This window comes from Carcharhinus amblyrhynchos, chromosome 9 (assembly GCF_965287045.1).
Source record: "Carcharhinus amblyrhynchos chromosome 9, sCarAmb.v2.hapA, whole genome shotgun sequence".
Classification (NCBI taxonomy): Eukaryota; Metazoa; Chordata; class Chondrichthyes; order Carcharhiniformes; family Carcharhinidae; genus Carcharhinus; species Carcharhinus amblyrhynchos.
In genome coordinates, this window is record NC_137332.1 from 27,934,683 (window position 1) to 27,962,110 (window position 27,428).

The 27,428-nt window shown below is 45.3% G+C and overlaps 1 long non-coding RNA gene and 2 other non-coding genes across 14 annotated transcripts in view; all 3 read left to right on the top strand.

Annotated features, from left to right (window-relative positions):
- The window catches only part of LOC145347674 (uncharacterized), a 42,491-nt gene that overhangs the window by 11,600 nt on the left and 3,463 nt on the right, over nt 1-27,428 (top strand). For 8 of the 12 annotated variants that reach the window (XR_013887846.1, XR_013887845.1, XR_013887843.1 and 5 more), the window contains 4 exons: nt 23,431-23,506; nt 24,276-24,345; nt 25,550-25,621; nt 26,611-26,686. This is a non-coding gene — a long non-coding RNA (uncharacterized LOC145347674). Of the gene's footprint in view, nt 1-715; nt 823-1,877; nt 3,032-23,430; nt 23,507-24,275; nt 24,346-25,549; nt 25,622-26,610; nt 26,687-27,428 lie in introns of those variants that run through there. The other 4 variants (XR_013887850.1, XR_013887841.1, XR_013887844.1 and 1 more) reach the window with 3 other exon arrangements.
- Nucleotides 2,361-2,492, top strand: LOC145348754 (small nucleolar RNA SNORA35). The gene has a single exon (XR_013887995.1). It is a non-coding gene; the product is annotated as a small nucleolar RNA SNORA35 (small nucleolar RNA).
- Nucleotides 19,424-19,494, top strand: LOC145348749 (small nucleolar RNA SNORD55/SNORD39). The gene has a single exon (XR_013887991.1). It is a non-coding gene; the product is annotated as a small nucleolar RNA SNORD55/SNORD39 (small nucleolar RNA).

A 27,428-nucleotide genomic window follows, 5' to 3' on the forward strand; every position in this document is an offset into this window, starting at 1 on the left:
AGAATGTGCAGACTCCACAATGCCAGAATTGTACTCAAATCCCTAGGGCTATGAAGCAGTAGTGCCAACAAATGGGTTACATCACCTGTTTCCTGCTCTGAGGGGAAATCTTTTGGACCCAGGTGCTGATGGAGTGGAGAATGAGCACAGAGATTGGCATAAGTGCTGCAGCATCTGGCCCCCTCATCAGTGCTGTGACTGTTACTGGATACCACACCAGCTGATCTGGTAGCAGGATGATTGGTTATTGAGCAAAATTAGTCTCCATTGGCATTCCCTGAGGTATTTGTGGTGTTTTCCACTTGTGGCTGTCTTTGGCAAATCTTTGGCATTTTCTATAGAGCTATTAAGTCATTAAGTTCAGTTTTGATGTATATTTCCAGCCCAGATTCACAGTTGGGTAGTGACATCAGCCTATTTGCACAGTGGTACTATAAACCTTCTGAAAGTGGGTATTTCAATATAATTGTTTTTGTTCTCAAAATTGAATTAAGCTACAAATAAATTGCACCATAATGTTTTCAGTCAGGTTGCCTGGAGTATACTAGTTGCTCCTGATGTATCTGGAAATGCCAGTGTTGTGATAGTGAAAATGATCATGACCCATAATTCCATGGCAGTCTGATTTTTTTAACTTCTAACTGACTCAGCCAAGATTTACTGTGGTTTTTAAATTTTGCTTATACTGTTATATAAGATGTCACTTTTGTTTCAGACCACTGAAGAGGAAATACTGAACAAGAAAAATTCAGGAATATGATTGGAGAAAGAATGCAAAAATCAGTCCTCTGCTAGAACAGTTCCAGCAGGGAAAACCGCTTGGTATGTAATTGAAGGCCCTGCATTGAATGTTCATCCTGTAACCTTGCTGATCATCATAAAATATGCACAGTTCTACTGATGTGGGCATGTGAGGCAATTAACCCAGTATTGAGACTTCTTGCTGTGATATGGGCTGGTATTCACATTAGGCAATGGGGTTTCCCTGGTGGCTGTGGATTACAGATATTGGTATCACATACCAAGTTATTCACTCCTCTTTGAGGAGCATTTCAAAGGTTTTTATTTCATGGAATGTGGACATTGGTGAGGCCAGTGTTTGTTGCTCAACCCTAATTGTCCTTGGGTAGTTAAGGCAGTTGTCATTGCATTCACTTGAAAGCCAGGCCAGATAAGGATGGCAGATTTCCTTCCCTAAGGGACCTAGAAAACCAGTTGGCATTTTGCAACAATCTTTGACAGACTAGCTTTATATTCCAGATTTATTAATTGAATTTAAATCCCACCAGTTGCTGTGATAGGATTTGATCCAGTGTTCCCACAGACTGGTCCAGAGACATCCCCCACAAAATGTGACGGAACAGTGTGTACAGATTAAGGTTGATTTAAGCTTGGCTGTGCTGTCTGGTCGTGTAGTGGAGAGTTATCAGCGTATTTGATTCTGTAACCCAAAATACTTTGAGGGTAAGGAAGTTTGCTCGAAAGAAGCAATGTTTCTTTGGTAACTGGTGATAACTATGTATACTGTTAATTATTGATTTGGAAATAGCTTTTTATGTAATTTGTTTTGTCAGATGTAACAAGTCTGATTTGTTTCTTGGAACATTCCCCTGGGAAGGTACAAAAATCTGTTTCTGCTTTTTAGGCTTTAGGAAAGAACAGTTCCCTTCCATCAGGTGAATCCCTAGAGAAGATCTGACTTCATGGTCCATTTTAGTTTGTCATATTGATATGTTCATGGCAGCGTAATTGGAGATTGGATGCAGAGTATGCATAAAATCCTACTTGTGTGCAGGGCAGCTAAGGAGAGACACCAGCTGAAGTTATGTACCTAGTTAACAGACTGAAATGATCAGTTTACAATGTTTCTCTTGCAGCTTGCATAGCTTCAAGACCTGACCAGTGTGGCAGAGCTAACAGCTACATCCTTGAAGGAAAGGAGCTGGAATTCTACCAGAGGAAGATCAAAGCAAAGGAGGGCAGAAAATGATGATGCTTTAATGAAAATGAATAATAAACCATTTTTCAACAATGTTGTCATTGCTGTAAGATTGTGAAATGAGAATACTCCCCTTTAGTTTGTAACTTGTAAATATTTTGCACAATACATTAATGTTTGTCATTCAGCCACCTGGTATGGAAGCAGATGGGTAGGCAAAACTGAAAGTGGCTCCAGTTCCTACAGTGGAGCAGCTAGTATGCTGGGACAAGATTCACCATAGTTTGACCCCAAATATGACATGAATAACTTCACATTTCCATGTAAGTGATGTTGGCTGATATTCAGTTGAGCTTGCAAGATGCACAGCAGTTCACCTTGCTTGGGTTGATCGTGTTGCTGTTTTGAGTGGGGTAGCTGTTCGCACAATCTAGTGTCTTGGTGTCTTGCCTGTGGCCTTCCAAGTCTCATTCTTGTGCAACATCAAATTCCAGTTGTCAGGAGGTCTGAGCTTTTGCTTGTAGCTTTGACCTTCTATAAACTGGGGACAGTTCAAAGGTGGTTATTTTTAATCATTTCTATGAACAGAATTTGTAAAAATTGTGAATTTTACACATGACTCTAGCTATGACTGGGGAATACATGTCATTGTGACCAAAAACTCTCTAGTTAATAACCTAAAGAGGAAAAATGTAGATCTTAGAAGTAGCTTGAGTTTAGCAGGAGCCAGCATGGAAATATCTCCTTATGCTGTGGCCATTTTAGTTTTAATGGGTACAATGCAAAATTTAAGTGTTTGGAAAAAGCAGGACTGAGGAGCAGTGTTCCCTTGACCTGGAAAGTTTGAGTGTAACCTTTTGGTCAGATGAACTTGTATTGAAAAGCTTTGAAATGGTGCTATTCAACAGAGCATTGCACTTGTGAAATTACAAACAGTGCTGGAAATACTCAGCTACAGAAGCAAGAATTGATATTTCAGGGTGTCAAGGCATTGCATTTGTTTGCTTTGTATTTGTTTATGTAGAGGAAGTATAAGCAGAAATGTTTGAATTGCAGATTGGATTGCAAGTTAAAACATTGACTTTTTTAACATACCAAAAGGTGAGGTGAAAGTAACTTGGGTGAACCTGTGAAAGTCACCATTTTTGATTAATGGTGAACAAACTGTCATTTTGCATTATGCATCTTGATGCACAGAATTGCATCATGTTGCTCACTGGTTGGTAACTTTTCTAATTTAAAGCTGTCTGTTATACAGGACACTAGTGAATGGTGAAAGATCATTCTCATGTGGGAATAAGCAAATTATTTGTCATCTAGTGAACTTTTAGTTAGAGAATTTAAGACTTTATAAAGTTGGAGATAATTCAGATCAGAATGGGGTGAAGAAATAAACCAAAGGAGAGATTTTCCACAGCACATTAGGTCTTGAATGCTGAGCCTGAAAGCATAGTGAAAGAAGATCCTTGGATAGGATTTTATGGTGTCAGAGTGAATGAGGCTGTAAAATTCTGAGAGCATCTGCAATGACTAGTCCCAACCTGTGGAGTTAAAGCAAGACTTGCCTGCTGAGTTTTGCCCAACTGTTCCTCCGCCCATAACCCTACTTAAAATTTCTACCCCACTTGATAAAGCATTGCTGAGTAGATTCATGACTTTATTTCAAACAATAATTCATATCTAATTCACAGTCCCATTTGATGTTGGCCATAGATATCAATCTAAATTTATTGTTGAATGCTTTGATCCTGCCTCATCACTCTTATGCATTGTGTTCCAGGCCAGGCACACTTAGTGACTTGGTGTGACGATGCTCTTAACCACCTGAGCCAACTAGCTAATGTAAACATTCAACACACTGGTTATTGGACTAACTTCATTTTATCTGTACAAATTGCCTGGATTGAAAGATGGATTTTGAGGTAATGAGTGAAATTATCAGCATGATCATTATATAAATAAGAAGGGTGTTGGGTCCTTGTTATGAATTGCAGAGCAGATTTAAACACTGAGAGTCAGAATAAGCCTCAAGGGGTTTCAAATGTGGTACTGGCTTTGGCCTAGATAGCCTGTTTATTTGTGAGATAAAGATTAAAGGTTATTAGTGTTACATGTAAGTTTACGTCAACACTGCAATGAAATTAGTGTGAAAATCCCCTAGTCATCACACTCAAGTGCCTGTTTGTGTACACAAAGGGAGAATTTGATATGGTCAGTACACCTAACCAGCATGTCGCTCATATTATAAATCATACTGTACCTTTATAAATCAGTGATTATATAATCACACACACCCACTAGGAAGAATGTCAAGGTACAGAGGTGGCTTGTGAGGCTGACACCAACACTGAAGGGCTTCTGCAGTTGCAAGTAGTTGGTATATTCTCAGAGCAGCACACATTGAGCCTCCTTCATAAAGACAAAGGATGAAGTCTGGGGCTGGGGGGGAAAAAACTCAATCTGCTACATTTTATTCTCATATATGTTTCAGAAACCTGTACAATAATTAAAAGATCTGTATTTAAAATTCTATAGACAGACCGTGAGACAAGTGAAATTACAAGAGTTAAAAAGATAGGATTTTGGCTGTTTGCTTCAAGTTAGTAAAAAGTCTGACAACACCAGGTTTTAGACTTTTTGACAATTTAGACAGGTTGTCAGACTTTTTACTGTGTTTATGCCAGTCCAACGCCGGCATGCTTCAAGTTAGCCAGAGATCTGTTCTAGAGGACTAACTGGAGAGCAGTAGGAAGATGGGTGAACCTAAGTATAGCTGGATGATACATTAGAGTGATTAAAGATGAGTTAACAGTGGATATAAGAACATTGAGTAAGCCTTCGAGCCTGCTCCGCCATTCAATAAGATCATGGCTAATCCTAAGTAGCTCAGTTCCACTTTCCTGCTTTCTCCCCATAACCTTTAATTCCCTTGTCTGAAAAACCTATCTATCTGTGACTTAAATATATTTAGTGAGGTAGCCTCCACCATTTCAACAGGCAGAATGCCAGAGACTCCACCGTTTGAAGAAGTTACTCCTCAACTCTGTTCTAAACTGCTGCTGCTGCCCCCACCCCCCACTTACCTTGAGGCTGTGCCTTCTAGTCCTGCTGCCCTTTCTGAGTGGGAAGAATCTCTCTACCCTATCCATCCCTTTCATTATCTTATGGGTCTCTATAAGATTCACCCCTCATCGTTCTAAACTCCAACGAGTACAGACCCAGTCTATTTAGTTTCTCTTCATAGTCTAACCCCCTCATCTCTGGTATCGGCCTAGTGAACCTCCTCTGCACTCTACAAGGCCAAAATATCCTTGCGCAAGTGCAGCTGCAGTCTCACCAGTGCCCTGTACAGTTGCAGCAAGACCTCCCTGCTTTCATGTTCTATCCCTGTCACTATAAAGGCCAGCATCCCATTCACCTTCTTGATCACCTGCTGCACCTGCAGGCTGGGTTTTTGCAACTCATGCATAAGGACCCCCCAGGTCTCTGCACTGTAGAATGCTGCAGCTTTTTGGCCTTTAAATAATAATCCCTCCTATTTCTACCAAAGTGGATAACCTCACATTTGCCAGGTCCTCACCCAGTCACTCAGCCTATCCAGATCTCTGCAGACTTTCCATGCCTTCCACACAATTTGCTTTTCCAATCATCTTTGTGTCATCAGCAAATTTTGTTACCCTACACTCAGACCTCCAGATCGTCTTATGTAAATGGTGAACACTTGAGGCCCCAGCACTGAATCCTGTGGCACTTCAGTCGTCACCAACTGCCAACCAGAAAAGCACCCATTGATACCAACTCTCTGCTTCCTGTTAGGTAACCAATCTTCAGTCCATGCTAACACCTTACTGCCAACTCTGTGTACCCTAACCTGGACTAACCTTTTGTGAGGCACCTTACTAAACGCCTCCTGGAAATCTAAAAACACCACATCTACTGGTTTCTCTCTGTCTACCACACTAGTCACATCCTCACAGAAATCCAATAAATTTGTCAAACACAACTTCCCTTTCATGAATCGTGCTGCGACTGCTTTATCAAACCGTTCTAAGAACATAAGAAATAGGAGCAGGAGTAGGCCTTCTAGCCTGCCCCGCCATTCAATAAGATCATGGCTGATCTGAAGTGGATCAGGTCCACTTTCATGCTTTCTCCACATAACCCTTAATTCCCTTGTCTGTCAAAAACCTATCTACCCGTGACTTAAATATATTTAGCAAGGTAGCCTCCAGCACTTCAACGGGCAGAGAATTCCAGAGATTCACCACCCTTTGAGTGAAGAAGCTCCTCCTCAACTGCATTCTAAACTGCTCCCTCCCCCCCTTATTTTGAGGCTGTGCCCTCTAGTCCTGCTATCCTTTCTAAGCGGGAAGAATCTCTACCTTATCCATCCCTTTCATCATCTTATACGTCTCTATAAGATCCCCCTCATCCTTTTAAAGTCCAACGAGTACAGACCCAGTCTATTTAGTCTCTTCATAGTCCAACTCCCTCATCTCCGGTGTCAGCCTAGCAAACCTCCGCTGCACTCTCTCCAAGTCCAAAATATCCTTGTGCAAGTGCGACGACCAACACTGCACACAGCACTCCAGCTGCAGCCTCACCAGTACCCTGTACAGTTGCAGCAAGACCTCCCTCCTTTTATTTTCTATCCCCTTTGTTATTAAGGCCAGCATCCCATTTGCCTTCTTGATCACCTGCAGACTGGGTTTTTGTGACTCATGCACAAGGACCCCCAGGTCCCTCTGCACCATAGCATGCTGCAGCTTTTCGTCCTTTAAATAGTAATCCCTCCTACTATTATAAATAGTTGGGGCCCCAGCACCAATCTCTGCGGCACTCCACTAGTCACCAACTGCCAATCAGAACAGCACCCATTGATACCAACTCTCTGCCTCGTATTAGACAACGAATCCTCTATCCATGCTAACACCTTACCCCCAACTCCATGCACCCTAAACTTCTGTAGCAACCTTTTGTGAGGCACCTTATCAAACGCCTTTTGAAAATCTAGAAACACTACATCCACTGGTTCCCCTCTGTCTACCACACTAGTCACATCCTTATAGAAATCCAATGAATTCGTTAAACATGACTTCCCCTTAACAAATCCATGCTGCGTCTGCTCTAGCAAACCATTGCTTTCTAGGTGCCTCGCTATTTCTTCTTTGATGACAGATTCAAGCATTTTTCCAACTACAGACGTTAAACTAACCGGTCTGTAATTCCCTGCCTTTTGTCTGCTACCTTTTTAAAACAGTGGTGTAACATTAGCTGTTTCCCAATCTTCTGGCACTTCCCCGGAAGCCAGTGAATTTTGGTAAATAATAACTAAGGCATCCACTATCACCTCTGCCACCTGGGATGCATTCCATCCGGTCCTGGGGACTTGTCCACCATCAGTCCCTTAATTGCATTAAGGACCTCAACTCCTACCATCCTTCTATCTTTAATATCTGACAAACTATTCGTGTCCTCCTCTGTGAAGACCGAGGCAAAAAACTTATTTAAGGCCTCTGCCATTTCCTCACTTCCCACCACTAAATTCCCCCTCTCATCCTCTAAAGGTCCAACATTCACTCTAGCCAGCCTCCTCTTCTTCATATATTTGTAAAAACTCTTACTGTCCTTTTTTATATTTAGTGCTAGTTTAGCTTCATAGTCTATCCTTCCTTTATCAACTTCTTAATCATTCTTTGTTGATTTTTAAACCTTTCCCAATCTTCTAATCGCCCACTACTTTTAGCCACTCTGAACGCATCAGCTTTTAATGTAATACTCTCCTTTATTTCCTTCGATAACCATGGCTGGTTATCCCTTCTCCTACATTCCTTCTTTACCATCGGAATATATTTCTGCTGAGCACCGAAAACCATCTCCTTAAAGGTTCTCCACTGTTCCTCAGCCATCCTACCAACCAATCTGCGCCCCCAATCTACATTTCCCAATTCCTCTCTCACCATATCGTACTCCGCTCTTTTCAAACAGAGGACACAGGTTCAGGACCCTACTTTCTCATCCTCCATCTGCATCAAAAACTCAACCATACTATGATCACTCATCCCAAGAGGATCCTCACAATAAGATCCCTAATTCTTCCTGCCTCGTTCCACAACACCAGATCTAAGATAGCTCGTTACCTCGTAGGTTTTGTCACATACTGTTCAAGGAAACTATCCCAACAGCATTCCAAGAACTCTTCCTCAAGTCCACCACGTCTGACTTGGGTGAACCAATCAATACGCATATTAAAATCCCCATAATTATCAGAGATAATTCTGAACGCATCATTTATTTGCTCGTTTAAAGCCTGCTCCACCTCTAAGTTATTATTTGGGGGCCTACAGACCACACCCACCAGCGTCTTCCTCCCCTTACTGTTCCTTTTCTCCACCCACAACAATTCAACGTTTTGCTCTTTGGAGCCTATATCTTCCCTTACTACCGCCCTGATATTATTCTTCATCAACAGAGCTACCCCACCCCCTTTTTCCTCCCGTCTATTCTTCCTAAACACTTGATAGCCCTGGACATTCAGCTCCCAGTCCCTGTCACCCTGCAACCACGTTTCCATAATGGCCACCAAATCATATCCCTTTGTGCTGATCTGCGCAACCAGCTCATTCACTTTGTTCCGAATGCTTCATGCATTTAGGTAAAGTGTCTTTATACCAGCCTTTATCTGGACCTTATTTGAAGGAATGCTACTAACCTTTCTCATGCCCCCTACTCCCTTTATTATTGGAACACCCTCAACATTTTCCTGCGTCCTCTCTTTTACTTTAGATATTGTAATTTCTCCCACCCTGCACCCTCCGCCCCACTAATTAGTTTAAAGCCCTATCTACAGTCCTAGTTATACGATTCGTCAGGAGTCTGGTCCCAGCACGGTTCAGACGAACACCATCCCATCTGAACAGGTCCCATCTGCCCAATACTGGTGCAGTGCCCCATAAATTCAAACCCATTCCTCCCACACCAATCCCTGAGCCACCCATTCATCTCTTTAATCCTATTTACCCTACGCCCATCTGCACGTGGTTCAGGTAGTAATCCAGAGATAACCACCTTGTTAGTTCCGCTTTTTAATTTGGTTCCCAGATTTTTATACTCCCTCTGCAGGTCCTTAGTTCCCATTTTGCCTATGTCGTTGGCACCTACATGAACCACGATGAACGGATTCTCACCCTCCCACTCCAGGTTCCTCTGCAGCCCAGATGAGACATCCTGGACCCGAGCACCAGGCAGGCAACACACCATTTGGTATTCTTTATCCTTGTCACAAAGGACAGTGTCTATACCCCTAACTACACTATCCCCAATTACCACTACATTTCTCTTCTTCCACTTTGACCTCCCCCCACACCACTGTACCATGGGCAGTTTGCTCATCCACGTTGCAGTCCTCATTCTTGTCCACACTGGGAGCAAGAATCTCAAACCTGCTGTGCAGATTCAGGGGCTGAGGCTTTTGGGTCTCCCCCTCCTTCCCCTCAGCTACCTCCTTTTGTTCCTGGCCCTCAGAGTTTGTCAGTTTAGAGGGGGGTGACTTTCTCTTATAACACATCATCCAGGTAACACTCCCCTTCCCTGATTTGTCTCAGTGTCTGAAGCTCAGAGTTCAGCTTATCTGCTTTGAGCTGGAGCTCTTGAAGCAACCAGCACTTACTGTAGACATGCTCACTCCGAATGACCTTGTGGTCCACCAGCTCCCAGATCATGCAGAAACAGCACATCACATGTCCCTCCATCTCAATCACCTAGTGTATTCTAGACCCAGTAAAGAGTTTAAACTTACCTTGCCTCTGCCTGTTTTTGCCAAAGCCCTTATAGCTCATTCTGCTTCCTTCTCACTCCACTGCCCGCTCCCGACGCTGCCTGCTGTCTACCGCAGCCCTCCTTTTATACCTTATGCGGTAAAAATCCCTTCCCAGAAGATCCCACGGCTCGCTTCCTGTTTAACTTTTAAAGCTGGATTTGCCGTTAAAAAGCCCACGAAAAACTTTACAAATTCAATCTCTTTAACCTTCTCTCTGCTCACTCCAATGAACAATCTAGTAGCTAAAAGCAGCAGTAACATGATATAGCAAATAGGAAAACTGGTTCCTCTGGCAAGTGAATCACTAACCAGTGTGCACCTTCATTGCTGACATCCTACTGTCTACTAAAAGGGATGGACATGCAGCAAACAATCCATTTTGGATGGTGTGTCTTCATATGGTGCAGCAAAGAGACAGGTTCTGCCACAGTGCCACACATGAAAGTGCCAGCTTTCGTCGTGAGTTGCTGTTTTCAGTTGGCATCTGTTGCCAAGTCCCTGTAGCCACTGATCGTTGTAGTGGTGTATAAGAGCCCACAGGAGGTGTCCCATTGTCCTCTTTTGTCAGCTAGTGACTCGCAGGTGTGATATTTGATAGTTATAGCTTTCATGTTCTACTTGCCAATATCCTTGAAGCAGAGCTTTGTAAGTCCAACTGGCCATTTGGCTATGGCCACCTTCCCTTAACAAATCCATGCTGACTATCCTTGATTAATCTGTGCTTTTCTAAGTGACAGTTTTTCATGTCTCTCAGAATTAGTTCCAATAATTTGCTCACTATGGACTGGCAAGCCTGTGATTATTCGATCTATCCCCCACCCGTTTTTAAACAATCACACAACATAAGCAGTCCTCCAGCACCACATTTGTATCCAGTGAGGATTGGAAAATGATGGTCAGACCTTTTGCTATCTCCTCTATGACTTCTTTTAATAACCTGGAGTACATTTCATTCATCCCTGATGATTTAACTACATTCAAGGCTGTAATATGTCCCTATGTTTATCATAGTAAATACTTCACACTCCTTCTCCTGAACTACAATGTCTGCATTGTCCCCTTCTTTTGTGAAGACAGGTGCAAAGTATTCATTAAGGACCATATCAACATCTGCCTATATGCATAGGTTTCCTTTTTGGTCTTTTATGGGCCCTACTCTTTCCTTAGTTATGCTCTTACTCTTAATGCATTATAAAACATCTTTGGGTTCTTCAGTTAGCTTGCCAGCATGCTTTTAAGCTATCCGTTTTCTTTCCTAATTTCCTGTTTGATTTCCACTTTCTGTACTCCTCTTGACTTACTGTAGTATTGAATTTCCAATGCTGGACATAAGCATTCCTTTTCTGAATGGAGGGCTGTAACAAGTAGCGTTCCTTAAGGACCAGTGCTGGGACCTTTGCTATTTGTAATATATATGAATGATTTGGGGGAAAATGTAACTGGTTTGATTAGTAAGTTTGCGTACAAGAAACTTGCGGATAGCGATGAGGACCATCAGAGGATACAGCAAGATATAGATCGGTTGGAAATTTGAGCGGAGAGATGGCAGATGGAATTTAATCTGGACAAGTGTGAGATAATGCATTTTGGAAAGTCTAATACAAATAGAAAATATGCAGTAAATGGCAGAAACCTTAAGATAGGCAGAGGGATCTGGGTGTACAGGTATACACGTCACTGAAAATGGCAACACAGGTGGAGAAGGTAGTCAAGAAGGCATACGGCATGCTTGCCTTCATCAGCCGGGGCACTGAGTTTAAAAACTGTCAAGTTGTGCTGCAGCTTTATAGAACCTTAGTTAAGCCGCACATGGAATATAGTGTTCAATTCTGGTCGCCACACTATCAGAAGAATATGGAGGCTTTGAAGAGGGTACAGAAAAGATTTACCAGGATGTTGCCTGGTATTAGCTATGAGGAGAGGTTGGAGAAACTTGGTTTGTTCTCACTAGAACGATGGAAGTCTACAAGATTATGAGAAGCATGAACAGAATGGATAGCCAGAAGCTTTTTCCCAGGGTGGAAAAGACAATTATGAGGGGCATACGTTTAAGGTGCGAGGAGCAAGGTTTAAAGGAGATGTACGAGGCAGGTGTTTTTTACACAGAGGGTGATGGACGCCTGGAACTCACTGCCAGAGGAGGCAATGGAAGTGGATACAATAGTGACTTAAGGAGCATCTTGACAAGTACATGAATTGGATGGGAGTGGAGGCATATGGTCCCTGGAAGTGTAGGGGGTTTTAGTTGAGTCGGGCAGCATGATCGGTGCAGACTGGGAGGGTCGAGGGACCTGTTCCTGTGCTGTAATCTTCTTTGTTCTTTGTTTTGTTTTGAGCCTTATCTTACCCTGTAAATGCTTTGACATGCAGGGGGCTCCAGGTTTGGCCATTCCACCCTTTCTCTTTGTGATAACATGTTTATTCTGAACCCCATGAACTTCCCCTTTCAATGCTCCCCACTGCACTGACACTTATTTATCTTCAAGCAGTAGTTTCCAGTGTACTTTTGCTCTTTAGCAAATCATTCCTCAGCTTAGTAGCATTGGTTGTGCGCCAGTTTAAAACTCTAACTCCTGTTCCATTCTTTTTAAAAAATCCTTCGTGGGACATTGGCGTTGCTAACTGGCCAGCTTTCATTGCCCATCCATTGTTGCCCTTGGATTGATACAATTGATTGGCTTGTCAGGCATTTCCAGAGAGTGATAAAGCATTAAAAAATCCAAAATCCACCCAATCTTTGGCTCTCTGGGGCCTGTTCACCTCAACCTGCCTGAAGTGAACCAAAGGCTTGAGTCTATTGATGCCAAGTGTGTTCTATACCTCAGAGAATGAGGCAGAGAAAGGCAAGAAAGTAGGTTAGAACTCTAACTCCTGTTCCATCTTTGTCCTTTTCCATAATTATGTTAAAAAAAACCTGAAATATCATCATTATCACCAGAATGCTCTGTCATTTCCACCTACTGAATTTCATTTTCTAATCCTTGGGTATGCAACGGTCTTCCTTACTGCTACCATGATCCCTGGAGAGGGAGCATGTGGTATCCACGGGCACAGTCGACGGCTTCCGCGCCTGCTGGGCACTGCAGGGGCTGAGGTGCGTTATAGACCCCGACAATCACATTTTGATTTGACGTGTCTTAAGTTTCCTTTGTACTTTTTGTTTCTGTTTGGGCCGTTCCCCCTCCTTTTGGGGAGCCGCCCCCTTTTTCTTTGTCCGAAAGTAATTTGAGTTTGTTTACTTGGTTTGACCCGAAAGACCACCTCCCCCCCCCGCCACCAGCCTTACTGTTACCATGAAAGTCACCTCTATGTAATGAATGCAAACACACTCGGGAGTATTGCCTTTGGAAGGATTGCTGCAATTATGATTACTTTCTTTCAGGATATATCCATAATTTGCCACATCAAGCAAAGTTGGAAATTGTTGAACTTTTCTTGATAGCTGTCATTCATTTTCCACAGCCATCCAACATGGCGTCGAGAATACTTGCCTCATAAACCATCAGTGTGGTCTGAAGGGCTAGCTTGATGTTATTCCATTCATGTTTTGTGAATCGGTCAAAGATGGTAGCTGCTTTCCCTGTCAGGTTCTGCATCAAAGGATAGGTTGTCATTTGACCTGAGGTGGGGCATTATTTAACATGATCGGGGCACGGATGCATGATCATCGTTCTCTCAACGTTTATATTAAGGGCATGGAAGAGAGGATCTTGGAGTCTTTGCAACTGAGTTTCTATGTGGGTGACGTGCGCAGTCAGACGTCATAAAAATTGAAAATAACCAGCCAAAGAAGTAGAGAGGAAATGAGAATTTTTTCCACCCAGTCTAAAGGTCAGTTGTGAGGGGCATAATTTTAGGGTAAGGATCAATAGATAAAGAGGGGATCTGAGAATAATCTTTTAAACTCAGAAGATGGTGGGAATCTGGAATGCATTGCCTGGGAAGGTAGTGGAGCCTGGAAACCTTACAAACTTTAAAGAATATTATACACTGACCTGGGGAAGGAGCAGCATACTGAAAGCTCGTGATTCCAAATAAGCCTGTATAACATTTAAAGATTTAACATTCAAGTGCAAGGAAATGGGATTAGCATGCCTTTAGTGGTAGATATTGTTGGTGCCTTTTCTGCATTGTATGACTATGACAATGGGTCGTTTAGAGCTGGAAATCACCACCTTAAAGGGTAGCAGATTTTGTGACTACTTTCAACATAGCCGTGTCCAAATGGGGAAGTGATAGCCTATTATCGACTATTAATCCAGAAACTCAGCTAATATTCCGGGGGCCATGGCCATGGCAGATGGTGGAATTTGAATTCAATAAAAAACACTGGCATTAAGAATCTATTGATGATCGTGAAACCGCTGTCGATCATAGAAACCCTACAATACAGAAAGAGGCTATTCGGCCCATCAAGTCTGTACCGACCACAATCCCACCCAGGCCCTATCCCCATATCCATACATATTTTACCCACTAATCCTCTAACCAATGCATCTCCGGTCAATTTAGCATGGCCAATCAACCTTACCCGCACATCTTTGGACTGTGGGAGGCAACCAGAGCATCCGGAGGAAACCCACGCAGACACGAGGAGAACGTGCAAACTCCACAGAGACAGTGACCCGAGCCGGGAATCGAACCCTGTCCTTGGAGCTGTGAAGCAGCAGTGCTAACCACTGTGCTACCGTGCCACCCAAATCGTCAAAAAAAACCCCATGTGGTTCACTAATGTCCTTTAGGGGAGGAAATCTGTTGTCCTTACCTGGTCTGGCCAGAGCCACAGCAATGTGATTGAGTTGAAACTGCCCTATGAACAAGCACAAACGAGGGATGGGCAACAAATGATGGCTAGCTTGCGACACCCATATCTCCATGAATGAATAAAAAAAATGCAGGTTTCCTCTGAGTGCTCCGGTTTCCTCCCACAGTCCTAGCTGGCAAGGTGCCTTGGCCATGCTAAAGTCTCCCTCGCTGTAACGAACAAGGCCAGAGTGTGGCTACAAGGGGATTTTCTTAAGAACTTCATTGCAGTGTAACTGTAACAGTAAACTTACTTGTGACTAATAAATAAATGAATAAAACTAAAAACAATTAGTGATGGAGTATGGGGGAAATTGGGCAGCTACGTCACAGAGGCCAGAACAGGGGCCGATGGGCTGAATGGCCTCTGTAGTGGGCGACCAATTGGCTTGGTAGGCGCGGCAATGGGTGCGCCACCTGCCAATGAGGAGCGAGGTCTCAATCCCCGGCTGGTGCCAGGCCGGTTGCTGCACTTGACGGTCCGTGAGGGGGGTGTGGTCATTCACTTGGTGAACGTCTACGCCCCGAGCGCCGGACCGCAGCAAACGACTTTCTACCAGAAAGTGTCCGCTCATCTGGACACCATCGCTGGGGGCGAGTGCATCATCCTCGGGGGGGATTTCAACTGTACCCTCGAGGCACGGGACCACACCGGTCCCTGGTGGCGCACCCCGGCGATGGGGAAGTTGCGGGACCTGCTCGGGACCCACGACTTGGTGGACGTCTGGAGACATCTCCATCCCGGCTCCAGAGCTTTCACTTACGTGAGGCCTGGGGCCGGAGCGTCTAGAATCGACCGCCTGTACGTCTCGAGGGCGTACGTGTCCGGCGTCTCCTCGGCCTCCGTGCGGCAGGTGCCGAGCACGGACCACCACCTGGTGTGGGCGGACTTTGTCCTGTCCCGTGTCCGGCGGGGGTCCGCGTACTGGCACTTTAACAACTCGCTGCTGGAGGACGAGCGCTTCCTGGACTCGTTCCGTCGATTCTGGGCCGGCTGGAGAAGGAAGCGGGGAGGCTTCCCCTCCTTGAGGCTATGGTGGGACGTGGGCAAGACTCACGTCCGTACCTTCTGTCAGGAGTACGCGAGGGGGTCGACGAGGAGGCGGAAATCCAGGTTCGAGGAGTTGGAGAAGGAGCTGTTCGACCTGGAGGCACGTCTCGGTCGGCCCGACGCGGACCCGGCCCTGCATCTGGAGTACAGGGAGAAGAAGGACGCGCTGCGGGACCTGCAACTGGTCGGGTCCCACGGCGCGTACGTGAGGTCGCGGATCCAGTTCCGAGTGGACCTGGACCGCGGTTCTCCCTTCTTCTACTCACTGGAAAAAGGCCGGGCTGACCGTCAGCAGCTCCTTACGCTGCTGGCCGACGACGGTTCCCCCGTCTCGGATCCGGAGGGCATCCGGGCCGTCGCCCGGGATTATTACACCTCCCTCTTCTCTCCGGATCCGTCCAGCGAGGATGCCCGCAGAGTTCTGTGGGAGGACCTGCCGCAGGTCAGCCCAGAGGGCGTGGGTCGGCTGGAGGCCGACATCACCCTGGCCGAGCTGACCGGCGCCCTGAACGGCCTCGGATGGGGTAAGGCCCCGGGAATGGACGGGCTGACCGTGGAGTTCTTCAGGGCGTTCTGGGACGCCCTGGGGGGCGACTACGCGGGGGTCCTGGGGGAGAGCATTGCAAGCGGGGAGATGCCCCTCTCGTGGCGCAGGGCCATCATTGCCCTGCTGCCCAAGAAGGGGGATCTCCGGTTGCTGAAAAACTGGCGCCCGGTCTCCCTCCTCAGCACCGATTACAAAATCTTCGCCAGGGCCTTGTCTTTGCGCCTCGGATCCGTGCTGGACCACACGATCCACCCTGACCAGTCCTACATGGTCCCGGGCCGCTCCATCCACGACAACATCCAACTGGTCCGGGACCTGATCCATCATTCCCAGAGGGCTGGTCTGTCCAGCGCCTTCTTGTCCTTAGATCAGGAGAAGGCGCTCGACAGGGTGGAGCACGAGTATTTACTCGGGACTCTGCGGGCATTCGGGTTCGGGACGCAGTTTGTGGCCCGGATCTGATTACTGTACTCTGCCGCAGAGTGTCTGATTAAGGTTAACGGGTCGCTGACGGCGCCCCTTCGCTTCGGGAGAGGAGTACGGCAGGGCTGCCCCTTGTCCGGCCAACTCTATTCCGTGTGCGTGGAGCCCTTCCTGCGCCTCTTGCGGAGGAGGTTGTCAGGTTTGACTCTGCGCGGCCTGGACGTAGAGGTGGTCCTGTCAGCTTACGCCGACGACGTGCTCCTGGTGTTCACGGACCCGGCTGACCTGCGGAGGATGCGAGAATGCCAGGCGGTGTACTCCGCCGCCTCCTCCGCCAGGATCAACTGGGCCAAGTGTTCCGGACTCCTGGTCGGTCCCTGGGAGACGGACCCCCTTGCGGAGGAGCTCAGGCCTTTCACCTGGAGCAGGACCCACCTCCTCTACCTGGGGGTCCATCTCTGCCCAGCCGAGGAATCCTGGCCAGAGAACTGGCGGGAGCTGGAGGCCAAAGTCTCTGCCCACCTGGCTCGCTGGACAGGACTGCTCCGAGTGCTGTCCTACAGGGCGCGAGTTCTGGTCATAAACCAGCTGGTGGCCTCCATGTTGTGGTACCGGCTGGTCGCTTTGACCCCTCCCCCTGGCTTTGTCGCCAATATCCAGAGAACCCTCGTGCGGTTCTTCTGGGACAATCGACTGCACTGGGTCGCTGCTGAGGTTCTGCATCTCCCGCTTGAGGAGGGCGGCCAAGGTCTGGTGTGCCTCCGCACACAGATAGCGACCTTCCGCCTCCAGACCCTGCAGAGATACCTTTACGTCGAGCCTCCTCCACGATGGTGCGCCCTGGCGACGTATTTCTTCCGCCAGTGGCGTGGCCTCAATTACGACGTGCAGCTCCTGCACATCAATCTGGGGCGCGTTTCGACCTTGTTGCGGGAGCTGCCCGTCTTTTACCAGGACCTCCTCACCGTCTGGAACGCGGTCGCCTCGCGGCGCAGTTCTCCCCCGTCAGGAGTAGCGGCCCTCGTGCGAGAGCCGTTGCTCAGGAATCCGCACCTCCAGCCGTATAACTTCAGGTGGCTGACGGAGAGGGAGGCTGTGGAGGCCGGGGTGACCAGGATCGGGGACGTGCTGGACGGCGGAGGAGCGGGCTGGATGAACCCTGGCGTGCTGGCTGAGCACGCGGGGGTGTCCATCCGGCGCGCGGCCAAAGCCATCCAAGACCTTAGGACGGTCGTGCTGGGCCCCGAAAACACACGCCAGCTCGAGGCGGCTCGGGCGTGCGGTGGGATCCCGTCCGAGCGTTCCCCTGTTCGGATGGAATTCCACATTGGCCCGAAGCCGAGACCCCCCTCCCCGGGTCAGGTGCCCCACAGCGCGAGCCGCCTCGCGGGAATGTCCTCCGTGCCCTTTTCCAGCGCGCGGAGGCGTTTCCTGTACGGGCTGCTGCTGCACACCTTCCGCTACCACTCCCTCGCCCGTCGCCCGGACACACCTTGGCGGGCCTTGTTGCCGCCGGGCGGCGGAGGTCCCCGATGGAGGTCCCTCTACGGAGGGATCTCCCCCAATGACCTCGGGGACCTGGGGTGGAGGGTGCTGCACGCGGCGGTGCCGTGCAACAGTAGGATTCACTGGCTCACGGGCTCCCGAGACTGCTCTTTCTGTGGCCTTGTGGAGTCCGTGGACCACGTCTACGTTTTGTGTTATAGATTGCACTCCCTTTTTGATTTTCTGAAGAACCTTTTATTGATGTTCTGTTTGCATTTCAGTCCCACGCTCCTGATCTACGGACACCCGGTGCGGAGAGGGGAGGGTCGGGACGCCAACCTCCTCGTGAACCTGCTCCTGGGCCTGGCGAAACGCGCCATCGGCAGGTCCAGGCAGCGGGCGATCGACGGGGCCGTCCGTCCCGACTGCCTGCCCCTCTACCGCGGCTACGTTCGCGGCCGGGTGTCCCTGGAGAGGGAGCACGCGGTGTCCACGGGTGCAGTCGACGCCTTCCGTGCCCGCTGGGCACCGCAGGGGCTGGCGTGCGTTATAGACCCCCTTAATCACATCTTGATTTAATGTTTTAAGTTTCCTTTGGACTTTGGTTTCTGTTTGGGCTGTCCCCCTGCTTCCTTTTTTTTGGGGGGCCGCCCCTCTTAATTTGTCCCTAAGTTAATTTGAGTTAGTTTTGCTCGTTTGGCCAACAATACAGAGCACGCGGTGTCCGCGGGCACTGTCGAGGCCTTCCGTGCCCGTTGGGCACCGCAGGGGCTGAGGTGCCTTATAGACCCCGATAATCACATTTTGATTTGACGTGCTTTAAGTTTCCTTTGTACCTTTTGTTTCTGTTCGGGCCGTTCCCCCTCCTTTTGGGGAGCTGCCCCCTTTTTCTTTGTCCGAACGTAATTTAAGTTTGTTTACTTGTTTGGCCCACCCAAAAGACCGACCCGCCCAAAACAAAAAATAAATAAATCCCGGGCGGCTCCGCCCCTTTCCCGGCCGCCACTGGCGTCACATCCGGTAGTGATGGCTATAAATAGGCGGTCGGAGGCGCCGTTTCGGTCTTTTCCTCCTGGACTCGGGCAGTGATGGGTTGTGCAGAGGTGGCCGCTTCTGCCTCCACGTGCGGTAAGAAATATGCCAAGCTGCCCCGGGGTCGTGTGGGGACTCGAGCGGGCACCTCCACCAGAGGCTTTGGAGTCGGTACCGAGGGCGGTGCCCGCCGACTGTGGGGTTGCTTGGCGAGCCATGAGGGTTTAGGGCCTAGTGGGTGGGGGAGGGGCGGCCCGCCGTGCTGTGCCTTGCCTTGCCTGTCCCTGCCCTGGTGCCGCAGTCTGCGGCTGATAACTGAGCAAGTGTGAATGATGACAATCATTTGCTGTAATATCCCGAATTCACTTTGTGGAGACCTTGGAGAGCTGAGCACTTGCTGCTCTGCATTATTTCCCACTCCACGTGTTTCAAATCAGACTTCTCATTGCTTTCTACCTATCTGTAGGACCACGTGGTCGAGATTTAAAGTCGTGGAGTTGACCGTATGTTGATGAATATTGGACAATAGACCTGACCCTGCAGGTATTATAATTCAATATTCCTGCTTTACCTTGGATACAGTCAACCTATTGTCCAAGTAATCCTACTAAACGTTATGAAGTACAGAGAATCAGAGCGATCGTGGATTGATCTTTCAACGCGTAGCAAGTGGAGAAGGTGGTTGGTTACAAAGGCACATTGTATACTTGGATAAGCTAGTATAACTTACTATAACTTCTCAGATCAACGCTGGCATCTCCACAGCACAATATAAGAGCAGAGAAGCTATGACGGAGTGGTATAAAGCGCTGTTTAGGCCACGCCTTGAGTCCTGTTTGTAGTTCGCAGATTGCAGTAAAAAGGCTGATTTATCAGGATGTTGTCTCAACTGGAGCATTTTGGATGTGGAGGGAGGCTGGCGTTTTTATCCTTGCATCAGGGACAGCTGGGGTGTACAAAAACATTGAAGGATGCAGATAGAGTAGATACAAAGTGTTCCCCTTAACAGAGGGCTTGGTAATTATGGGGCATAAATTTAAGGAGTGGGGGTTGAGGAAACCCTTTTCACTCAGTGCTTGGAATCTGGAACTTGCTGCCTGAGGGTGTTGAAGTGGTGGTCCTTACTACATCTCAATCTTTCAGATAAGCACTTAAATTATTCATCTCCAGGCAGATGCTGGAAAATGGGATTAGTGCGTATGGGTTTGATGGCTGACTCAAAGGTAGGCAGTGTGCTGTTTAATTTTTTGAAATCGATTTAATGTTTTTAAATTTTAATCCTGTTAAGTCTGCAGATCTGGGCAAATCAACATCATGAGCATGTGGAATTGGCTAGATATCAAGTCCATAGATGTGTGGGTTAGGTGGATTTGCCATGCTAAATTGCCCTTTAGTGTTGGCAGGAATGGCTAGGGTGAATAGGGCCTGGGTGGGATTGTGGTTGGGGCACTAGATGCAATGTAAGCTCAATTCTTATTTCCTATTTTGTGCTAGTAGTGTTAGTCTGCAAGTGATTTGTTTGTATTTTGAGCTTTTGTGGACCACTTGCTACAACCTTCACTGCCAGTCTGAAACTAATGCTGGAGTTCATTCAATCTGTGTCTATGGTGTTATGTTGCACAAGCTCTTTTCATAGTCTGTTTTCAAGTAACAATCTTGTGATATTCTTCCAAGTTTCTGCTACTTAAGTGGCGATACATAGTTAAAATCTACTTGAATGTTTCTGCTTCAGTGGCTTCTAAACCTGTTCAAAAGCATTTGCTGGCAGTTCTTTTTCTGAAATTGATAGAGATGCTGCTGTTGGACTGAGGTGGGCACAGCACCAGGTTGAAGCCCAATAGGGTTTATTTGGTATTAGAAGTACCTGATGAAGGCACTCAACTGATGGAGCAGCACTTTGAAAGCTTGAGATAACAAATAAACCTGTTGGACTTTAACCTGGTGTTAGGACTTGTTACTTCTCTGAAATTGTCCAGGATTAGCAATGAACATTAGCGTTGCTACTGTCCCTCAAATAAGTGTGATTGAATGCATCAAGACATTTGGTGAGTTGTAAACTAATGAATGTCTCCTTCCTTTTGTTAGACCTCTCGTCGACATTGTTAATCGTTCGAGGGAAACGTGAGGAATGTGAATACAGAGCAAGGCTTTTGTGGTGAGTAGTGACCTGTGGTGTTGCTTTTAGAAGTGCTAGGTAATAACAGTATCTATTAAAATAGTGTATCTTGGTCATGGTCAACCTTTCCTAACCTAATGATGAAAATCATTATCCAGTTCTGCTACTGAAGTATAATGATGCTACTCTAACTGAAGAGTTGGAAATGGTTGAGGTGACAGTGAAGCAGTGTTGAAACACACAATTGAGCTGAAGTGGGATTGTAGGTTGAAAATGGCATCCTTTAAATTTTCACTTGCTACTTGCATGATTTTGAATATACTTTTGATGAGCATTTACATGAGCAACACTGTCTATAGTTGTAATATCTATTGGCTCAGATTTTGCTATATTTCATTAACACTTGATTCAGTAATCAATTAGCCTGTGCTCAGGGCAGAGCTGCATCAAGTGAAGCAGCTGGAGTTGGGAAATTAGTTTGAAAGTGGCCTACCAAATTTCATTTAAATTTGGTCATTTGTCTTAAGAACATAAGAAATAGGAGCAGGAGTAGGCCATCTAGCCCTTCGAGCCTGCCCCGCCATTCAATAAGATCATGGCTGATCTGTTGTGGCTCAGTTCCACTTTCCCGCCCTCTCCCCATAACCCTTAATCCCCTCTCTTATCAAGAACCCATAACCCGCTGCTTAAAAATATTTAGCGAGGTAGCCTCCACCACTTCAACGGGCAGAGAATTCCAGAGATTCACCACCCTTTGAGTGAAGAAGTTCCTCCTCAACTCCGTTCTAACTCTATGAAATGTGATGCAGTTTTGCACTTTTTGTTTTTGTTCAGGCTGTTCCCCTTTTGCAGAGCTGCCCCTTTGTCCTAATTTAATTTGAGTTTGTTTATTTGGTTTGACTGTAGAACAGGACTGTCCTTTGGTGTTAACTAGGGGTAGGCAATTCATCCCCTCAACCATTCAGTACAGTGCTGATTTTTTTCTGTCTTGACCCCACTTAACTGCCTGTTCTCAATATTGTCAGACCGTTACTAGTTAATCCATTTCTTCAATGTTCTGGTATCCTCCTAATTTCTGTTTTGTATCTAGAGGAACTGTGTGTCCACTGTCAACCCTTTTTATCATGTGTACCTCATTTGGATCTTTGCTTGCTGTCTCCTATTTTAGTATTCCTGTGTCCAAGTCGTTAATATAGATGCTGAATGGTTGTTTCTACTGAATTTGTGGTGATGCACAAATGATCTGAAGACTTGGCAAGGTTAAAATGTAGTTGAACATTGCTGCCTCTGATGCTCAATGGATTCTGAACCTGTTCATAAAGCACTTGCTCTTTCTTTTGTGACCTGTCATTTTTTGAAATTGTCCAGGATTAGCAATGAACAGCAGTTTGCATTTGAATTGCTTCTATTCATTCAATGGGATTCTGACCTGAGTGTACACTAGTGGATGCTGATCCAGTCATAGTGAAATAACAAACTGCATTTTGCCTGGTGATTCAATTCCTGCAAAAAAGAAAAGCAGAGATTTCCATTATGTAATGACATCAATTTACTGGTGCTTTCACACAACAGTACTTCTCCCACTGTGCCCCTATGCCAAAGAGCTGATCTTAGCAGTTCATGTGGCCTCAGTGAAATTGACATTTTTCTGGAACCTTGGCACAATGTTCAGGACTTGCAGGATAGGGGCCAGGGAAAGGTGAGCCAGAATCTGTCAGCAGCTTCCTGAAGAAGGGAAGAGGGAGAAAGTGGAAGTGATGGGGAAAGAGCAGGTGGAATTTAATTTTGTTCCTTTTAAATAAGGCTTTCCCTGCACTGTAACTGGAATGCTCCTTTCAGGTGTTCCAGCCAGGTTAAAGTATAGACTATACAGCACTGAGGCATAAGAAATGACTTAGTGGGGCTCCAATCAGTAAGGCAGATTTGTGTGCAGACCTCATTGCATTAGTTGGCTATATTGAACTCTGTGCCTGTTGGGAAGATTGAAGGCTTTGGGCCTTTATACCCAGTACTTAAACTCTTCAGTGGATTGGCTGGAAGTCATATTATTGGTGTTAAGACTTGTTCCTTTTCTGAAATTGTCCAGGATTAGCAATGAAGATTAATGTTGCTACTGTCCCTCAAATAAGTGCGCTTGAATGCATCAACACATTTGGTCAGTTGTAACAAAGGTCAGTTGTAAACGAATGAATGTCTCCTTTGTTTATTTTGTTAGACCTCTTGTCGACATTGATTGTTTGAAGGACAATGAGGACGTGAGGAATGTGAATACAGAGCAGGACTTTTCTGTGGTGAGTAATGACCTGTGGTGTTGCTTTTTGAAGTGCTAGGTAATAACAGTATCTATTAAAATAGTGTATCTTGGTCATGGTCAACCTTTCCTAACCTAATGATGAAAATCATTATCCAGTTCTGCTACTGAAGTATAATGATGCTACTCTAACTGAAGAGTTGGAAATGGTTGAGGTGTCAGTGAAGCAGTGTTGAAACACTCAGTTGAGCTGAAGTGGGTTTGCAGGTTGAAAATGGCATCCTTTTGAGTTTTCAGTTGCTACTTGCATGATTTTGAATATACTTTGACAAGCATTTACATGAGCAACACTGTCTATAGGTTTATGTAATATTTATTGGCTGATGTTTTGCTATATTTCATTAATTAACACTTCCTCCAGTAATCAATTAGCCTATGCTCAGGCAGAGCTACATCAAGTGAAGCAGCTGGAGTTGGGAAATTAGTTTGAAAGTGGCCTACCAAATTTCATTTAAATTTGGTGATTCGTCTTCTGTGAAATGTGGTGCAGTACAATGTCCTTTGTTAACTGGGGGTAGGCAATTCATCCCCTCAACCTGCTCTACCATTCAGTACATTCAAAGCTGGTTTTGTCTCTTGACCCCACTTAACTGCCTGTTCTCCATTCTCTGAGACTTACTAGTTAATCTATTAATCAGTAGCGTTGCTACTGTCCCTCAAATAAGTGTGATTGAATGCATCAAGACATTTGGTCAGTTATAGCAATGGCCAGTTGTAAACGAATGAATGTCTCCTTTGTTCATTTTTAGACCTCTCGTCGACATTCTCAAATTTGACAGGAACGTGAGGAATGTGAATACAGAGCAGGGCTTTTCTGTGGTGAGTAATGACCTGTGGTATTGCTTTTAGAAGTGCTAGGTAATAACAGTATCTATTAAAATAGTGTATCTTGGTCATGGTCAACATTTCCTAACCTAATGATGAAAGCATTATCCAGTTCTGCTACTGAAGTATAATGATGCTACTCTAACTGAAGAGTTGGAAATGGTTGAAGTGTCAGTGAAGCTGTGTTGAAACACTCAATTGAGCTGAAGTGGGATTGTAGGTTGAAAATGGCAACCTTTGAATTTTCACTTGCTACTTGCATGATTTTGAATACAGTTTGACAAGCATTTACATGAGCAACACTGTCTATAGTTTTGTAATATTTATTGGCTCAGATTTTGCTATATTTCATTAATTAACACTTTCTCCAGTAATCAATTAGCCTATGTTCAAGACAGAGCTGCATCAAGTGAAGCAGCTGGAGTTGGGAAATTAGTTTGAAAGTGGCCTACCAAATTTCATTTAAATTTGGTCATTTGTCTTCTATGAAATGTGATGCAGTTTTGCACTTTTTGTTTTTGTTCAGACTATTCCTCTTCCTTTTTGCGGAGCTGCCCCTTTACTTTGTCCTAATTTAATTTGAGTTTGTTTATTTGGTTTGACTGTAAAACAGGACAGTGTCCTTTGGTGTTAACTAGGGGTAGGCAATTCATCCCCTCAACCATTCAGTACAGTGCTGATTTTTTTTCTGTCTTGACCCCACTTAACTGCCTGTTCTCAATATTCTGTCAGACCGTTACTAGTTAATCCATTTCTTCAATGTTCTGGTATCCTCCTAATTTCTGTTTTGTATCTAGAGGAACTGTGTCCACTGTCAACCCTTTTTATCATGTGTACCTCATTTGGATCTTTGCTTGCTGTCTCCTATTTTAGTATCCCTATGTCCAAGTCTATTAACATAGATGCTGAATGGTTGTTTCTACTGAATTTGTGGTGATGCACAAATGATCTGTAGACTTGGCATGGTTAAAATGTAGTTGAACATTGCCTCTGATGCTCAATGGATTCTGAACCTGTTCATAAAGCACTTGCTCTTTCTTTTGTGACCTGTCATTTTTTGAAATTGTCCAGGATTAGCAATGAACAGCAATTTTGCATTTGAATTGTCTTTAAAACAGTGCACCTGAATATCAATATATTAAGCCACTTCATCAGGTCAGTTGTACACTATAATATTTTCTCCTTTGATCACTGTTAGACTTCTGACGTCAGCATTCTTAATCATGTGAAGGAAACTCGAGGAATGTGAATAGAGCAAGGCTTTTCCAAGGTGAGTAATGACTTTTAGTGAAGCTTCTAAAACTTTAAAACAAGTGCCAGCGAATATCTATTAGTGTGCATTGGTCATGGTCAACTTTTCCTAATCTAATGATGATGACATTGTCCAGTTCTGCTACTGAAGTAGTGATGCTGTTCTAGTAATCTGAAGATTTGGAAATTGCTTCTATTCATTCAATGGGATTCTGACCTGAGTGTACACTAGTGGATGCTGATCCAGTCATAGTGAAATAACAAACTGCATTTTGCCTGGTGATTCAATTCCTGCAAAAAAGAAAAGCAGAGATTTCCATTATGTAATGACATCGATTCATTGGTGCTTTCACACAACAGTACTTCTCCCACTGTGCCCCTATGCCAAAGAGCTGATCTTAGCAGTTCATGTGGCCTCAGTGAAATTGACATTTTTCTGGAACCTTGGCACAATGTTCAGGACTTGCAGGATAGGGGCCAGGAAAAGGTGAGCCACAATCTGTAATCAGCAGCAGTGCAGGACTCAGCAGCTTCCTGAAGAAGGGAAGAGGGAGAAAGTGGAAGTGATGGGAAAGGGCAGGTGGAATTTATTTGTTATTTAAATAAGGCTTTCCTTGCACTGTAACTGGAATGCTCCTTTCAGGTGCTCCAGCCAGGTTAAAGTATAGACTATACAGCAGTGAGGCACAAGAAATGATTTAGTGTGGGGCTCAAATCAGTAAGACACATTTGTGTGCAGACCTCATTGCATTAGTTGGTTATATTGAACTCTGCTGAGCTTGTTGAGAAAATTGAAGGCTTTGGGCCTTCACACCCAGTACTTAAACTCTTCAGTGGAGTGGCTGGAAGTCGTCATATTGGTGTTAAGACTTGTTCCTTTTCTGAAATTGTCCAGGATTAGCAATGAAGGTTAGTGTTGCTACTGTCCCTCAAATAAGTGTGCTTGAATGCATCAAGACATTTGGTCAGTTGTAAACAAATGAATGTTTCCTTTGTTAATTTTGTTAGACCTCTTGTCGACATTGATTGTTTGAAGGACAATGAGGACGTGAGGAATGTGAATACAGAGCAAGGCTTTTCTGTGGTGAGTAATGACCTGTGGTGTTGCAATTCGAAGTGCTAGATAATAACAGTATCTATTAAAATAGTGTATCTTGATCATGGTCAACCTTTCCTAATCTAATGATGAAAATCATTACCCAGTTCTGCTACTGAAGTATAATGATGCTACTCTAACTGAAGAGTTGGAAATGGTTGAGGTGTCAGTGAAGCAGTGCTGAAACACTCAATTGAGCTGAAGTGGGTTTGCAGGTTGAAAATGGCATCCTTTTGAGTTTTCAGTTGCTACTTGCATGATTTTGAATATACTTTGACAAGCATTTACATGAGCAACACTGTCTGTAGGTTTATGTAATATTTATTGGCTGATGTTTTGCTATATTTTGTTAATTAACACTTTCTCCAGTAATCAATTAGCCTATGCTCAGGCAGAGCTACATCAAGTGAAGCAGCTGGAGTTGGGAAATTAGTTTGAAAGTGGCCTACCAAATTTCATGTAAATTTGGTCATTTGTCTTCTACGAAATGTGATGCAGTACAATGTCCTTTGTTAACTAGGGGTAGGCAATTCATCCCCTCAACCTGCTCTACCATTCAGTACATTCATAGCTGATTTTGTCTGTCTCGACCCCAGTTAACTGCCTGTTCTCCATTTTCCGTGAGACCGTTACTAGTTAATCTATTTCATCAATGTTCTGGTATCCTCCTAATTTTTGTATCTAGAGGAACCGTGTCTACTGTCAACCCTTTTTATCATGTGTACCTCAT